The sequence below is a fragment of the Falco rusticolus genome, chromosome 4, assembly GCF_015220075.1.
Source record: "Falco rusticolus isolate bFalRus1 chromosome 4, bFalRus1.pri, whole genome shotgun sequence".
In the NCBI taxonomy this organism is placed as follows: Eukaryota; Metazoa; Chordata; class Aves; order Falconiformes; family Falconidae; genus Falco; species Falco rusticolus.
Window position 1 is genome coordinate 34883298 of NC_051190.1, and position 16036 is coordinate 34899333.

Genomic DNA, 16036 nt, shown 5'->3' on the forward strand with positions numbered 1-16036 from the left:
TTCTGGATACAAATCAGGGCTGCAAGGAGGTAGTCAGAAAGGTGCTGACTTTCAGGACAGCTAAATACCTCACCTCTGCCAAAACTGCATCCCGTTAGATAGTATTAACTGTCTGCAAATAGAAGAAAGAATTCAGAGGGCCACATACAAGTCAATGAGGACACCTCACTGTTGGCAAAAAACAGTTGGACTCAAGTTGCTATAAAAATTTGGGGAAATTAAAAGATTCTGAATCTCATAAAGTTTATTTGTCAAAAAATACATGTCTGGGCAAAAATGGCCTCCTCCTCAGCCAAGTCCACATCCTTGGCCACAGACCTGTTTTAGCCACAGATCTGCTCAAACCTATAGTATACAAACTCACCAGAGGAAAATGATTGTTTATAGCTACCATTTAAGGACAGTCTTTGCTGGAGCCGAGCATGGACAGTAGTTCCGTTAGTCAGCTTTAGACAGGGTGATTTGAAAAAGGGAAAGTGTCTTTCAAAGCTCCGGGTGAAATCTGATGCTATGGAACAGGTCAGTGCTGCCACCTACTACAAGCAATAGTCTGTCTCCCACAAAAGCACTAGATGAAAGTAGGTGAAGCAAATAACAAAGGTGTCAGCTGAGTGGCCGGAGGGGACTTTCCACTCCTCTCCCACTCCAAAAGGAATGGGCACAGATAGAACAGGGTGGGTTATGGAAGCATCCATCCCCCGTTGCAGCTCTCCCTATATCTTTGCTGTCATACAGTTAAAACCCCCATTAGCAAGCTTGTGATTTCCTATTACACTTTGGAGATCGTTACTTCAATTTCTATGGAACCCTGCTAATTACACAGGCTTTTCCATAAAGGAAAGAAGTAGTTCCTCTGGGGGAAAAAATAAAATCAATCAGGCGATTAAAAAAAAATTAAAAGACTTTTCTGTGTATATTAATCTGAAACAATAGGAGCCAACTATGTTTACTGATAACAATACTTCCTCCTCAAGAATATGAATAATGAGCTCAAATGACGCAAATCTACATGGCACAGGAAAAGCTCCAGAGAACAGAAACCTTCTTCTGACAATACAGCAAACTTTACCTAAGCTGAGACATATCCTCCTGGATGTCCTCTGGGCTGTTGTTTTGCAAGGGCCCATGAATACATATATCATTTTCCACTTGGAAATCCTGGCTGCTCTTTTCACTTTATTTGAAAACTTAGGGCATACTGGGGGCTGCCAGCTGTATCAGCATCCCTACCTCACCCCCACAGTGGCCTTGTCAAAGAAGCTGAAGCATGTTGCCCTGCATGCCTGTGGTCTCTGCACCTTCACCTCCCCAAATCCAGTTCTTTGGAAAAGTGTTTTCAGGCACTTGTGCTGGCTCACACCATAGCACATGCAGGGGCTGAGAAACAAGGTTTAGTTTCATGGGTTCCTTGCTGATAAAAGCAAACAGGCTCAAGTAAAATGCACATGAGTGAGCCCAGATGCTGTCTTCCAAAAGCATTTCCCAGGCAGCAGTTGAAAGAACACAGCTTTCTCCACCCATGGGAAAGTTTGCTGTCTTCTCTGGAGACTGCTAAGCCTTCCAGGCATTACTTTTATCCCTATCTCAAAGCTGCTTCTAGAGATCAATGTTTTTGCTGTCAGACTATACCAAATGGCACAGATTTTTAAATTTATTTTTATTTTTTTCAAATCTCCAAAGGTTAAGCCATCCTGAATTCTCCATTGGCTTTATTTCCTCTGTTCCCTTACCCCTGCCAGCAAAGTAAAAGAAAAAACCCAAAAACATCCCCCACCTCATCAGCCCTTCGTGTCCATGCTGGAGTCACTTCAACAGACCAGCCAGCCCTTTGGTTACACACTTGGAGGAAGTGACTCCACTTGGAGGAAGTGACTCCTAGCAAAGGGAAGAGAAAGCTTCACTTTCATAAAGAATCAAATTTTTAAGGGTCTGATCATCATAACTGGACTTAAGACAGTAAGTGACAGGGGCTATAAACTGGAAAAGAAAAAGATTTTGTGGCCTGAGGTCCTGTAGGGAGGATAAATCCTTCATATTAAACAAGATCCTGGTTAAACTCATTACTTGCTGTTCAGAAGTCCTCCAGCATTTTTCATTCTCTGCTAAATTCATCACAGTAAATCCCTTCCCTAAGATCAAAGTCTTCTGGGATATAGAAGCTGAAAGACTTAAAAGTCCTATGATCTAAGGGGTCTCTATGATGAAAACAGGCTTCAGTAATATAACCTCTTGTTACCGTAACTCAGCATGATACACTACCTCAATGTCATCAACAAAAGACTTCTCATCAGGAAATACTGATTTAGGGGATCCACCAGTTTTCTCCTATGCATTTGTGTTGCTGAGAGAGACAGCCTTCTTCAGATAACCCTCAGTATAATTAATTTTCAAAATACCGTGACTTTTTGAATAGACATTCTTCTGTAGTGTGTCTCACCTCCACAAACAGAAAGCAAAACCCACATTTCTCCATATATACATTTACCCTCATGGCAATACTTCATGTTTTAAATAGTAAGGCTTGCTTTCCAGTGGAGGTCCAGTTCAAAACTCAATTACATCAACTGGAAACAATAGAGGAGTTAATGTATTTTTTATTTTCCCCAGTTGTTCTAGAAATGTTCAAGGAATATAGCATCAGCTGAGGGGACAGAGAGGCAATCAACAATACAAAAATAAGCCTGTCGATCTAAGACACTTCTCTATCGATCATTTCCATAGTACCCAGACAATATGTTCAATACAAAACTCAAAATACTAATTCAGTTAGGCATTCCCTAGTTGTGCTATTGCTTTCCATTGGGGTGCATCACTGGCATATTTAACAGATATTTTAATTACCTAAATTTCAAAGGACTTTCTACATTTCTGTGTGTATTTCAAACAGCAGAGACAGAACTATACAGAACAAAGGTTTTGACTTTATTACAAAAAGGTGCAAATTTCAAGGTGGCTCATTTATTTCTCTAGGGAAAATTAAGTCTATTTGCTACAGACCTCGCAAATACTTGCTTCCAAATCATTCCGCAAGGCTGCTCCCTACAAGTCCTCCTCTCTTTACACATCACTTCAAACAGCTCCCCAGGAGTCTGCACACATTTGCTGATCTGACACTACCTGTCAACAGCATTGCACAGAGTTCGTAAAAAGTGACACTATGGTGTAAAACTCTTTATTCCCTGGGATGTAAAGCTGGGCCTACCTTGGCATGTCTAACTCTCTGAGGACCTTGACAGAGACCCAGCAAAAGGAGACCTTGACAGAGGACCAGAGAGCCAGCCCCAGGGGTTATCTTCTCATACACGCTGACGTTTGCTGGAAAGAACAGTTCAAAACCATTGTAGCAAAGTCCGTAGAGGCAACCTCAGACATGCTTTCCTTCAGCCATTAACCTCTTGCCTAAGCCACCAGAAGCTTCCTGGAAACTTCCCTGCTGTTCTCACTTGCACCAGCCGCTCTTCTGTGCTCAAGTTACACAGGCAAAATGCCTTCATTCTTAACAGTGTTACCCTTGAATTGCACCAGCAAGATGGATCAGAAGAACTGCTACCTATGTTGTACAAGTCAACTCTTCATCAAAATGGAATAAATATTTTATATAAAAAGCTAAACCCACACTTTTTATAAAATTTATATAAAATAAATATTTTATATAAAAAAGCTAAAAAAGCAATGACCAAAAATAAAAAAAGAGAAAATTCCATTTTCCATAAGGATGAATGAGAACCAGCTTCCACAGACCAGTGCCTCTGTGTAAATACTGAACACATACTCCTTGAGACTCTAATGACTAAGACACAAGAACTAAACTCTCTCTGGCCAGTATGTGTTTAATGTAGGAGAAAGGACTGGGAAACAAAGGGAGTTCTCCATGACCTTGATTTTTATGGCTGATCAGCTTAGACCCTCTGTGGTGTTCTCAGCTGCTTCTGACCAAAAGGAGCTTGTGTGAGGCAAACAGTTTAACAAGCTCATGACAAACGGGTACTGGGAAAGTCCGTCCATTTGCTGATGAAGTAGTTACAGACTGCATAGACAAATTCAGTCCCATGTTCCACCACAGATTTCTCAAGACCAGGAGTGCAGAAAAGTCAAGACTTTAGTTTGTATAAAAGTAAATCTAATTTGGTGATATTTTCCATTCCTAAGGTCTCTAATGCTATTGCATTTAGTTGGTCAGGCAGAAAATTACTTTTCATAAATAGGGTCCTTGGTTTTTGGAAGAGGTTTATCACCACTAGCTATATAGCTATTCAGTTTATCCACAAAAATGTTTGACTTTACTTCCTTTACTAAGATAATTATCATCTTTATCAATAATCCCACCTAGCTGATTCTGTTCTGGCAGGGCACTGTATAATCCACAGATAGTTTGATGAAACTCGTGTTATGGTTAAACCCATGAGATGCATATATCCACAACATGAATGAAAAATACTGTCTTCAGCTATGTTCTGATCCTGCTCTTGCTAAAAACAATGGTTTTTATGCCAAGATGCTGAAGACAATGCTGTATCATAGAACAGCAGGGTTCGAGGGCCTTGAAGTCTCCCCAAACATTCTTCTGCCCAGGAACAGCTATAGCTATACAACTGCTGATCTGCCCTAAAAGACACCCACTGTCTGAAACTGTAGTTACACTGGGCACGTTTTCAGCTGGTGTGAAGAAGTTATTCGACAACAGTTGACAACAGCCAAAGAATCAGGTCTGATAGCTCTTCTATACTCCAGACTTGCTAATTTGGAAACTCGCATAGGTGATGTTTAGAGTCACCTCCTGTGTCAGAGTAACGGGAATCAGGATGGGCTACATATTTGCTGGCTTTCAGCGAGATGCATTGAAGGTGTACCGGACGGACACAAGCAGTGTTTGAACTTGCCATTTTATTACCTATTCAGTATCCACAGCACTGCATTCTTTGCTTTTCTATTGAAATGCAGTGAAAATCACCACTGTCTCAGGGGATGGAATGAAAGAAGTCTAACCGTTGGCTTTTTTTTTCTTTTTTTTTTTTCTTTTTTTTTTTTTTTTAAGAAGAATATTCTTTTCTGACAGGAATACTAGTAGTTGATATTCCCCATGCCTGTGACTCATTCAGGTGCATATACAGAAATATCTCTGTGTCAAACTAGGCTAATTATGCCACTATTCCCTGGTTGTGGATTATAGCAAAAATTCAATTAAAACTCAGCCCTTCTTCATGATACTTTAATCATAATTTCTGAACAACTGCATTACCCTAATAAGTGCCTGGGTTTAATGAGACACAGGTGGGAATTACAAAGTGAATTCTTCCCACATCGCAGTGGGAGGAAGAAGCCTAACCTCTCTGCTTTTGAAAAATCTACTCCATCATTTCTAAAACATGATCTCTGGAAATAATGCCCACATAGAAATTTCTTGATGCCAGAAGAAAAAAGTCTAAATTTTTTATGAACACAATTAAGAACACAAATAATGCAGCATTGTTGGACCTTAAGCTAGCTATCAGGGCCTGCAATTTCAGCAATCCGCACACCCTTTCAGAAAGGAGCTGTCACCCAGGAGACTCAGCATGGTGTTTTACGGCACTGTGTACTGGAGATCCAGTACCGAAGTTCTTGGTTTTGAACCCATTTTCCTTTCACTGATACTTGTTCAATTCTACAACAGAAGTGAAATTTTGGTTGCTTCTATCAAACTAAGAAGTTTATCGTGAATGATTTCAGTCCAATAAGATCTGATTCCAAAGACAGTATGGAGAAGGAACATAGCTGAGATTTGCTAACTGAATGTTAATAATGATGTACCAGTTACAATAGCATTTGGGGCACACACTCGTGATGCTTCAGTTACAAACAATACTCATTGACAACAGCATTTTTCTCTCACGGTTCTGAAAGCGCTGTCAAAGAAGTTACTATCCCAACTCAGGTTTTTGGGAAACAAGCACTGAGTACTGAGGCCAAACATTTCAAACTGGCTATTGATTTTTGTAGTGCTCCTGTGTTTCCTATGTCCAGGAGTCCAGCTGGAGCTAACAGACCTCATCTTGCAGAAGCACCAATTACACACAAGTCCCACTGAACCACTGGGAGCTGCAGGTTATCAGCGTATTCCTAAAAAGTTAAGGAGAACAAAATGAAGATGTTGTGATAATTTGGACATGAAAAAAATAAGGAATTGCTTTGCAAAAACCATGGCCCACCTCTCATCCAAGGTCAAACAGTGCATCTATTGCACAGGAGGGAACAGAGTCCAGGTGTCCTAACAGTGCAGAAAGTAGAACTATATAGCAGAACTGGGCTAATGATTCAGCTGTGGGCTTTGCAGTATTGCATCTCTAGTGCATAATTTGAATGACACTGATGAAGCATCATCATCATTTCATAATCATCCTAACCACTGTAGACTCTAGAGTATACAAGAGATATTTATGACACCAGCTAGGAAATACGCACGCTCCTTGTCTGTGTCATGAAAAATCAAAAGTAAGCAGGTACTAGCATTTTTTTTTTTTAATGGCTTCTTTGAAGCATGAAAAACCTAAGAAGAAGGTGGTCAAATTCTTAAACTAGGCTGAAAAGAGACACAACAATATAATTTATATATATATACAGGTACAATTTTCTGGTAACTAGCAAAAAATCTCAGGTCCAAACATCCAATAACTACATGTCTTCCCCTTACTGATACTGAAAATATACATATTATTTCTTGATGAGTCTACTCCAGCTATAATTGTTCCTACATAAGCACTGCTTATGTGAAATAATATTTGCCAATCAGACTGCTGATGAAAATCAAAGCAAACACTAATTTTTGAAGTTCCTGAACCTGGCATTTTCAGACAAATATCATGGAAATTCTGAATCAACAAAAATTAATACTAAAGACCAGATGCAACTAAGAAACAGTGGGAAAATGCAACTGGAATACGTATGCTTGCATTTGTCAGAGTAGCCTTTCAAAAAATTGTCCACTCTCCAAAGGAGGAAAGCAGACAAATTATTCTAGAGATACATGTTAGCAAAGGGTAAAGACAGTTACAGTTATGTGTTATGTACTTTAATAAATTCTCCCGTGTTTGTTCTTGCAAAGTGGTATCTGATTACAAGGCATCACTTTGATAATTCCAAGTAACAAACATGGAGAGCAGGAAGCTTTTAATTAAGTAATTCTCAACCATTAAGAACCTTCTCCCTTTCTGTTCCTCTGCCTCTCTACTCCCTCATTCATTAAAACGTGGTGGATCTCCAACAGATTACATGGAAATGTAATGTCAAAAAAACCCAACAAAACAAAGCAACAAACCCATAGCATGGTAACAAGATGTATGTTAACGTATGTGCAAAGGGTAGAAATTGAAAATGCTTCCTTCTCACCAGCAAATGATTTTTTAGAAACCACTGCTTCTTTATCCAGTTAAAAAATTTCTGTAACAGTTACAAAGCAAGGACTAATAGTATAAACCATAGGCATATGGATGAAACTCCAAACATCAATATTTAGAACCCAAATTACCTTCCTTTAACTGACATTCAATACTCTGTAAATAGATTTAAAGAGACTCCTTCATTTAGAAACGTTGAAATATGTGTTAAAAGGAATGGGTTAACTTTCTTTTATTTGCCCTTTTCTATTATTCATAGTTCCTTCACATAATGCTGTTTAGATTTAATCCTTTACAGATTTTGTATTGTCCACCATTAGTATTAAAACTGAAATTTATTATAGGTCATATGCTCATCTGATGTAAATTAGAGTAGCTATTGATAGAAGTTACAGGCTGAAAGTAATGCTGAACACTAGAGCAATAAGGCACTCTATCTTTTCCTGATTGACAAAACATGTATTGGAAATTTTAACAAAAAAGAGACAGACAATACCTGTTGACAAAACATGCTTCTCTTTTCCTAGCGAAAAGCATCAATTCCCTTCACCATAATACATCCATTGAGACAAATGCCCACACAGCAAGAAAACAAATGCTACAAATAACTGCATCTTAAACATTTGGTATATTCACAAAAATGAAAACAGACCAGCTATTGAATGTAAAGTTGAAAACAAAGCAGGTATACAAGAAAAGTCATCAGATATTATTCTTTCAGAATACTTAAGAAGGCTTCCCAGAAGTTAATTTCTAGAAGAAAAGTCTGTGTATACACCAGTGACTCATGCTTCTAAAAAGTCTTTCTGCTTTTCCTACTACTTTCCAGCCACCTGTTGCATTAACTCATCTTACACAGACAGGAACTCTGTAACAAAATAGTGCAAACCAACCAGCCTGAAATAACATTGTCTCAGGGACAGAGCTGTGGTCCAAATCTCTTCCTTAGTCCCCAGCCAGTGCCATAGGAGGACACAGTCAAACCCTCCAATGTTTGGTGGCTCCTTTTACTTTCAGCCATACATTTTGCTGAGTACATAATTCTAGGGAGAGCTTATTCATTTCTCACTGAATAATATAAACTACCAGTGCATAAAGCTACCATCATGTCCCGATTAAGATCAGATCTCCGACTGCTCTGCTCCTGAGATATCAATGCATTTGCCACCACTGAAAATGGAACCATGACGCCTAAAGTTGAAAAGTTTGTTTAATTTAGTGTTAAGGATCTGCCACATGCCTTCTCTTGAGAACACAGTACAGATCACAGACTGAAGCCATGGGTCCAGAGAGCCCAGCCCCAAGACACTTCTCTGAATGGGCTTCCAAACCCCACCAGCTAAGTCCAAGCTTCTCAGATATCCCAAAGAATATCACATTATCTGTAACTGATCCAGGCAAATCCCATTTTCTGCATAACAAACACACTATTCCCAGTCCTAATCCCAGTTTTAATTACTGTGCTTGGACTTTAAACAACACAGAAATGAATGACAACTCCCGCACACCAGCTGATGCAGACCTTCACCTTTGCAGTATACAGGAACCAAATTCTGTGACATCTGGTTTCTCTGACTCCAACCTGAAACCTAATTTTGTTTGAATTAGCAGTCTGCATGGTGTCAGAATCCATAAATAAGAGAATATAATCACACACTGTTTGGGATGAAGCCCAATTTTAAATTGGGTAACATTGCAAAATTCAGAAATTCAACTAGCTCTGCAGCTCCTGCTTTTCTAGAAACTAACCCTAACTTGAGCCTTATCCTGAACTGGCACAATGAATAATAACATCCAAACACATGGTAATCCTCAACCTGAACAAAGCTTTGTCCTCCTCTTCACATGGGACACGAGGCAATCTGCAGCAGTTTGTGTGGCCCTGCTTTTTCATTTCTGTCCCGAGTCCCCTTAATGCAGGTCCCTGTGCCTATCCTGCATTACTTGTAAGCATCTGGATTTATATAGGAAGAGTCTGAGTGTGAACACACAATGATACCTCCATCTGAAAGCTAAAAGTGTGTAAACCATTTCCAGTTTTCAAGGATGACTGACTTTTCATCAAGTTTCAGGTCACTTTGTCTGCTAGGAAATGAAGCAGTATATCCACGCTTTAACAGGAGACAGGTTCAGGTTTGTACAGCACCCATCAACAGCTTATGCATTCAATGAATTCAGCTTTTCTCTCCCTTGTTTCATGCTTTATTGTTCTCCTCTCTTTATTGAGTGTAGCAAATCTTTCTAATAAAAAGTTTTATCTAATAAAGAATATATCTTTTTATTGTTTTAGTAATTTGTGTGCAGCGAATTCCTGTTGCCAAGTAAAACTTGCTTTTTAAGTATCAAATTCTGTTCACAATTACACTCCTAAACTTCTGCGGAGTCCTGGGGGCTGCAAGCCGATGGTGCTAGCAATCAATCCTTTATTTTTCTGAAACCTTACATGATGTCCCAGCTGTATCAAAGAGCTACAGGACAGGTGAAATAGGCTCCTGGAATAAACATATCATGAATGAAAGCATTCCCTGCTGGCATAAAGACATTGCAATAGATCTAGGTCACCCAGCATCACTTGCAGTTTTGATAATTTTTCCACAAGTGTATGAGCTGGGCATACGCTGGTCACAGATCTGCAGGTGCAGCAGTCCCAGCTGCAGGACTGTGGGCTCTCAGTGAGCAGAAAGGGGAGATTTAAAGCTCCCAGTGAGTCACTGCATCAGAAGGGACACTTGCCTCTACTACACACCATCTCCTCCTCTTTGCAGCTCTCAGCCATGGACACAACTGTCTGGATGGAGGGGAGGGCAAGCAGTGGGGGGCGCAGAAGACTTAGAAAACAGATGAGGTAACACTGGTTGAAACATACAGTTCTGCTGTTCTGGAGAGCTTAGAGTTATAATAAATCAGCAGCATAAGCAAAGCCTGGGGTACATCTCAGCCTCCTCCAACCCACTCCAGGCATGGGTTACCATAAGCAAAGACTTGTAGCATATCTATACCAGGGAGAGAGAGGCAGCAAGAGAGGTTTGCTGCTAGTCCACTGAGCAGGACCTGGCCCCAACCCTGGGACTCAAGAATATTGAGCCCACCCCATGGGGCTAAGTGCAACTTTCCACCAATGCAGCTGTAAATGCAGTACAGTTCACTGGCAATGGTGAACTTCCAGCCCTGCATGTTAACAGCAGCCTGCCTCTCTAGGTTGTTACTCACTTTTATGTTGCTGTAGTAAGAGCACAATCTGGAGTAATAGTCTCTACTATGCTTGTGCTCTGTGTTTGGGGAATGGGTAATTGGTTTTACAGCTTTTTATGAAGTCTCATTTATAATGGCAGCCAGCTGCTTTATCAGCCACTATATCCTCTTGTTCCTCCCTCTATACACTGATAAATTTTACTCTTGACCCCGACTCGGTCAGTGCTTATGAGACACATTCTCTTGTGTCAGATCTCCCCCGAGTGCTTTTTTCACAAAATTCAGTATAGCATGTGATAATCTAAAAAAAGATCCAAGCCTCAGTAACAATCCACTATTTGTATTTTCATATAATCACATCTGGGTTACTGTAACTTTGGGTTACATTCTTCATGGCTGCAGAACCGCAGCCTCTGAACTTTGTTATTTATAAACAGTGATTTAAGCATCACCCAGAATCTGAACATCCCCTTTGCAATCTGTCTCCATGAACCTCCACTGCACACACAGGTGCTCTGTGCAGATCATCCACAGATAAAACCACCTGTCCACTTCTCTCCCGTCTTGCATTTCCCCTCATTTAGATCTAAATTGCAGAGCAGACCTGACAGTTGCATACAGCCATGGGGTGGCCTTAGGTACTTGAAATCAGAGCAGTCAATTCAGACTGCCAAACTCATGTCACTTGCGGACTAATTGAGCTTATAACATTTACCTCCAGGTTGCCTCTGCTCCCCCTAGTTGCCTGCCTTGCATTTTGAATACAAGGCATTCTTTTTCCCAAGCAGCTTCATGCAAATGCAGAGATAGGGTTGGTTGTTGGGATTTTTTTCCTGGGGGAAAATGTTAGGAAAAGCTTCAGTTATTAATTTGATTAAAGAGGTGCTAGAAATTACAGCAAATGGCAACATCAATCCATATAGAAGCTCTGCAGTGTTTTTATTCCAAACTCATGCAAATCAGGCAACGCAGAGCATGTATATTTTTCATAGCCACTCTTTTAGCCCCTCAGTTATCTTCTGTCAGGTGTTAGTGGCACCTGTTACCCCTGCTCTTATTTCAGATACTTCTCACATTTTGTATTACTCTCCAGAGGATACACAGTCAAATCTTATCTATTTAAGTAATGAGTACCGAATATCTGTTTGCAAAAACGGATCTGAATGTGTTACAAATAAAATGCATCTGCATACAAATTTGAAAATAAGCCTTTATTATCCTTAATAATAAACAGAATCTCCAAAAGGGAAGAACTTTTTTTCTGCTGTAAAACAAAACTTTGAAAGCTGTCTCCCTGGTTTCTGTTTGGGAAGGATAAATTTCTTTTGCCCAGTTTTGTTCTTATGGGGCCAGAAGTCTCATTCCAAAGAAAAGGTGATTGTTTCAAGCTCAGGATATTCTGTAAAAGTAGTGGAAATAAGAATAGTTTTTAAATTGCTCAGAACAGAAAAAAATACAAAGAGACAAAAGGAAATGAATAATGGAAGGCAAAAAAGGGTGATCCTAAATAATGGAGCCACAGATGCAGTGCAAGTAAAGAATGCCAAAATTAAGAGTTACTCTTATAACACCACACTGGTTTGGCTGGTTAAAGTATTAACTAATACCAGTACCAAGTTCTGATATGCCTCCTACACAAGTACCAGGGTCATATACAGAACCCAAAATTGTGGAATTGAGACCTTGCACACACTTATCTTCTGGTTAAATTAACATTTTGCTAAAATCCTTGCATATTTGTGGTAGGTCCAAAGAGTTAACTCCTTGGTAGGTTTCTGGCATTGCTACAGGCAACATGTCTATACAAACATCGTGTAAGAGTATAGTTTGGTCAGTGAAATATTTTGCTGATAGATCTGACACCAAAGAAAATCATTATTAAAGGAGCAGCTAAACTGCTTGTTCAAAGTAAAAGGTGTCTCAAGTAATTCATTTTACAGCAACAAGCTGCATGTGCACGGTAAGTCAGCACAGCCCACCAAGACCCAGTTCTGCACCATCAACGCAACAGACACACTGCAGCTGAGGTTAGCTGGGCACAGGACTGACCCCAAAGCAAGCAAATGTAAAACTCTCCCTCCACGTCTGTAGCAGAAACTGTGACTGAAATGGGCACATGGGAAGGTGATAATGGGAACATCCTACTTCAAGACTCTGCTATATCTTTTCCCAGCTGTGATGTTCACACAGAATTTCTGTGCAGTTTCAAACACTGTTTTTAACCCCAAGAGCAGTGATTTTCAGCCCTACAGGAGAAAAGGCAAGGCTCCTCCAGATGCACTTTATAAGACTCCAGTGCACGTTGGCATTTCCTGAGCCTAAGCAGACCTTGCAGGTATCATCTTCAACATCTCTCAAAACCCAAACTGCAGCTTCAGAAAGTTCTACAAACTTGTAAGAAAATACCTTTTCCAATTGCTGCCAAGAAGCCTGAATACAGTACAGAAACCACCTGATAGTTTAACTCCCACAGTCACTATACCTGAAGATCTCTGCTCCCAAAGACATTCTGGTCAAACAACTTATACCCATCTAAACTTTGTTTGCTAGTGTAAGAGGCACTGCCTGGACACCAAAGATGGGTGAGGACTAAAGAATTTTTTGATCATCAATAAGAAAAGGTAAGGCCAACAGCTAGAGACACAAAATTCCCAAGAGCCTTGCCAGGGTGAGTGCTGGCTCGGGAAGGTATTACAAAGGGCAACAAAATACAACAGCACCACGTGGAGGTTGCAGAGAAGCTGCTTTTGGGGAGATCATGACACAGCAAGTTACAGACCACAGACCACATATGATCCCACAAGTTATAGCAGCCTCTGACACAGCCACTTCCCAGACAAGTTATCAATAACACTCACAGGCAAATCTACCCATAAGAATGTTTCCCAGCTCAACCATGTTATGGAATACAACCCCTTCACAACAAAGTAAATTTCTCCTTTGACAACTGACTCTCCAAGAAGGAATCACAGGCAGAAAGCCAGGCTGTAACCACAATGTCGGTGCATATGTGCACATTGCTCTCAGTACACACTGTTCAATGCTTGATCTGAAATTCATCCTGTCTTTCCTTGGCTGACCATTAACGTCTCAGCCTTGCACAGGCCTGTTTCAAGTCCTTCTTCCTGTATAAAGCTTTGGATTCAGAAAGCAAAGTTTCATAAAAGCAGAACTTCCCAAACATGAACTGCTTCTCATGCATACAATGCCTTATTCTTTTAATAAAAGCGCAGCCCTTTGCATTAATAAACCATAGTGAATTCTCTGCCTGTTTAATGAAAGGGCAATGTATTAAATGTATTCTCCAATGTTAAAACACTTTTCCTTTTTGTCAGAAGAGCTCCCTTCCTACTTGCTGTTTTAATAAAACATGCCAAGATGCACTAAAACGGTGGAGCTGCACGCTGTATTGCTGGGCTGCATACAGAAATGAGTATTCCATCAACCCCTACTCCCAAAAGCAGGAAGACAAAGATGTGTGATCAAAACCCCTTCCCTGGCTGTGTCTGGCACATCAAAAGTCTCCATGTCCCTCCTTCCTGCCACCCTCGCATCTCTGCTTTGCAGGCAGCTGGCAAACAGCCCAGCAGCCCCTGACCATGGCATGAGGCCCTCCCATCTCCCCACCAGACCATACCAGCCATGCACTGCACCATTGGTGAGGCTGAACAGGGGACTGGACCCTTTTGCAGGCACCGCAAAAGACAGATGAGTATGTTGCATTCACATGACATTTCACCTCCCACCAGGTATCTGGAAGCCCCAGTTGTTCTGCAAGCACTGCACTGCCCCAAGTCTCCTGAAACCCCACCTGGGGCCCACAGGATACTTAAATGTTCATAGGAGATTTTCTTGCTTACTGAAGAAATTGTGGAAAATAAAAGGAGCTCCAAATTTATCCTCTCCATATAAGCAACTCTCTTCTAAGACTGCTGCCACAAAAAGGCTTTGAATTTGTGAGCAGAGTTTTGAAACCTGGTTTCTAATTTGACACCATTAAAAAAAAAAAAAGCTTCAAATGCAAGAACATCTTTACCATATAAAATGACGGTTTGCTAGAGTATGCTGGCAGTGACATTTACCAGTATTTGGTGATACAGGTGGATATATTTATAAAAATTCTTCTTATGTGCAGAGGAAGAGGGCAGTATCTGCTGTCAGAACTGATTAACTGCAGTTAAAACTTCACATTTGGTTGAAGACCTTAATTTTCTTTCCTTTTAGTTGTGCTTTGATCTAAAATAAACATTGGTGCTTGGAAATGCATTTGCATATATTGAAGCTAACACGACTTAAAGTTTCCTTATTATGCCATGTTTATTGCTGTCATTGCAATAAATTTGCCAGAACATGTCATCTCAGTTTTATCCAATGTTCTGTGATGTTTGGGGCAGTTGGTGAGGCTTAGGTACCCAGACTGATGTAACTGCTTGAGAAATTCAGTTCCTTCCTTCCCAGTTTATAGCCCTCAAGGGTGCTGAGAAAACATTACATATAAAACTCGCAGGCAAACTAAAAGTTCAGAAGCAGAAAGACTTATCATGACCAGGTGTGCATTAATCACTGTCTGTAATGGCCCACACTCACCAATTGCTGTTCACTTTCAAAATACGAATTTGCACAAAGCAGAGCTGCAGAAAACAGAAGTTCCTGAGTATTAGAGAGCACGAGGAGTGCCAATGTCTATTTAGAGGAGAAGCTGATTGCAAATGAATCTCAGAATTTGCTGGGCTGAAGACTCAGCTGCCCCTTCACTTTCAATTTGCCTTTAAAACTAACCCAAGGCTTTCTCTGATGTTTTGACAAAGGTTAGCCTCTCTGGAAATCAACTGCTCTGCTGAAGCTGTCTGAACAATTGCTATGGCCCTGATAAGGACTTCTGGAAACTGCTGTTACTGAGACTGCCTCTAAGACGCTTGCTGTGGTTTCCATCCCAAGCAACGGCCTCATTCCCTTTCACACGTTCTAAGTGTTTGCTCCCTTGCCATTTATACTCACTTTTCTTTACCTGGCAAAGTTGCTTTGCTCCCACTCCCATTCTTCAGTCCGCTACAGCCATTTGCACCTGTGTGTGGCAAGGACAGTTCCTCCAGCTGCCCCAAAGGAGATGCTCTTTCTAAACACTAGTCTATATGATGACTCTGAACTCACATACATCAGATTACCTATGATGACAGATACATTGTTCTTAAAAGTCAATTTTTCTGGCAAAGAAATCTCAGAGACTTTCAAACATTCTTTGTTATTCTGACCACTCAGCCTCTTAGATTTGATTAGACTATCTTTTTCACCTCTCAACCAGACATCACTTATCTGTTCTTTGCAATGCTCTAAAACCAATAACAAAATATTGTAAATTATCCTTAAAATTATGACCATGCTAACTAAGGAACCTTTTTACCCATTTTTCAGAAGTCCCCGAGTGATCTTAGGAACCACAAACAGGCATACTACTTTATTATTCAATGCAA